Raw genomic sequence first — 2,652 nt, 5'->3', positions numbered from 1 at the left:
GTGGAAAATTCCGGTCACAAGTATCCATGCCTGTGAAGAAGTATAAATAAAAGCATTTCTTTTTGCCTTTCGCATTGAGTGTTATATGAGAAACAGGTGTATTTACAATATCTTTTTACAATAAAATGCCTATTAGAACTTTTTATGAACTTCATTTAGCTTTAGCTGCAAAAATAAAACGAAAAACAAAATACAGATACTTGACCTAACGGGTCGTTCTGCTTTAATTTTAGTAGAATTTAAAAGATTCTTCGCGGGTGTCATTTGTTCAGGTTCTGATATCTGCCGTGCTACAAATCGATGAAGCGCGAGAGCACTGCAGCAACTTGTATCAGATCGATCGAGGCAAATCCATTTTATTTATCAATTGCCACACAATACACAACAGCATGCAGATATAAAGCATGTGTTTAGGTTGCGCAAGAGAGTTTTCTTGTTATCGCGTATCTTCTCGCACGTGTCAGCATATTTCATCCCCATTGCAAGCCAACGTCTTCATCACAAGACAAAAAATAAAGTGAGCAAGAAGCAAATGCTGTCTCATTTGAAGGAGTCATGGATAAATTTAAAATACAAAGTTAGTTTTAGAAAATAAAACCGGTTTCACTTTTTGCACAATAAAACTACGAATCTCAAAAATTTACACCTTCGTGAATAAAGCAAATTTAAACGCATTCAGACGGCGCTGTGTGTAGGAACCTTATTATTTGGCGACACCATTTATTGTCAATAGCGTTGTGAGCGGCGCTATCGAATTTCGAAGATCAGTAATCGTTGCGTGTCGCTGTAGCACACCAGGTGAGATAGAACACTGTGAGAGACTGAACGCAGAGTTCCATAAGGTTTGCTAACCCAAGACATAACACAAGTGTGGTCCTGCTCGAGGAGGCTCGGCGTGAAAGCAACACAGTCTTGGGCTCGCGCGGGGACTTTTACCGATGTTTCAGTACACCGCAGGCGCAAAAGGGTCTGGGATGAAAAGCTGGATGGATGTTCAGGTAAGATCGCGGCGTGCTCGACGAGGTCTGACAGAAGCTTTTTGACATGAACGCGGAGGAGTACCGGAAACTGCAGGCGTCAGCCTAAAACATTTTCTGCAGCTCCGTTCACGCCTGGAACCAAGAAATCCACGACAAACCGGACAAAACACAATGATTGCTCAGTTTTGTTTTTTTCAACAGAAAACAAAAACAACAACACGATCTTATGTTGATACCAAACTAAACGCTTTTCAAGTTACACGCCTTTCGGCTCTTCAGTCTTTTAGCTCTGCGCACCCGTGGACTGAAATAATATTTTATTTTTGTAGTAGAACTTAGTTCTACCAAAATTATAAAATTGTCGTTGCTACTAAATAAGAAAATGACACGAAAAAGTTTAAATAGGGAAAAAAGGAGCGGACTACGCTCATTTTGGCCAATCACCGTACGAGACTCAATTGATGTCATGGTCCACCCATAGGCTGGATTTTGTCGCTGTCGAGGGCGCCAATCTTATGGGTCTCGGTGTGATTGTTGCTGGTTCTGTTAAATTGATTTCTGTGACGCGCAAGAGTGACATCGGGCTAAAACTTCGTTAAAATTACGTGCAAGACACCTGACACCTATATCAATTATTACCCTGTTGGAAGATCTTGCTGATGGAAAGATGTTGGAAAAAGCCTCATATAAGCGTCTCGTATTATGGGACGTCCTATACCAGCGAAAGAGCCGGCTCCACCATAGTGGATTTAGGCGGAACGATACACGCGAACGGAACCATACAAGCGTGTCGTGTTTTGGGACATCCTACACAAGCCTAGTGGATTATTGCGAAACTATGGAGGCTCACGGAACCATGGAGGGGGACGGAACCATACAAGCATAACGTAATAAAACAACAATTTCTGGAGGACACCCGGTTGATGCAATCCCTGTAGGCAGAGACTAACATTTTGAACTATTCAACCCATCACCCTCTCAAAAAACAAACCTGCTGCTTGTACAGTTCTGGTATGACACCACAATGATTTCTTTGTGTTATGGATGTAGCTATTTTGGTTTGACGTTCTGCATAACTGGAGATACCGGCACCGCTATGGCTCCGGGTCTGTCTATACTGGCAGCCAGTTTGCTTGCCGATATGATTCGGTGTGGCTGGTATGATTTTGCGTCCGATGACGTAGGCGACCGCCATCTTTCCCACTAAACGCTTATATCACAGGACCACCGGTATAACCAAATCATACATGCTGAAAGACGACTGCCATCTTCCAACGGAATGTTCATCGTTCACCACCGGTATCGTTACATACACCATACATGTCGAAAAAGAACATGAGCCGCGTTTACATGAATGCGACTTAGTCGCATTGAATCCAGTTGCCGCATTCAATATGCGGCCATGTAAACGACATAATGCGCAAAGCGCATCGCATTTTGGAACGGGGCCCAATTGGAAAAACGTACAAGAAACAAACCTGCTGCTTGTACAGTTCTTGTATGACACCAACTTAATTTCTTTGTGCTATGAATGCAGCTAGTTTGGTTTGGCGTTCTGCATAACTGGAGATACCGGCACCGCTATGGCTCCGGGTCTGTCTATACTGGCAGCCACTTTGCTTGCCGATATGATTCGGTGTGGCTGGTATGATTTTGCTTCCGATGACGTAGG

Source organism: Ixodes scapularis, unplaced genomic scaffold (assembly GCF_016920785.2).
Source record: "Ixodes scapularis isolate PalLabHiFi unplaced genomic scaffold, ASM1692078v2 PGA_scaffold6__148_contigs__length_123643588, whole genome shotgun sequence".
Taxonomy (NCBI): domain Eukaryota; kingdom Metazoa; phylum Arthropoda; class Arachnida; order Ixodida; family Ixodidae; genus Ixodes; species Ixodes scapularis.
Note: the sequence above shows the minus strand (reverse complement) of the source record.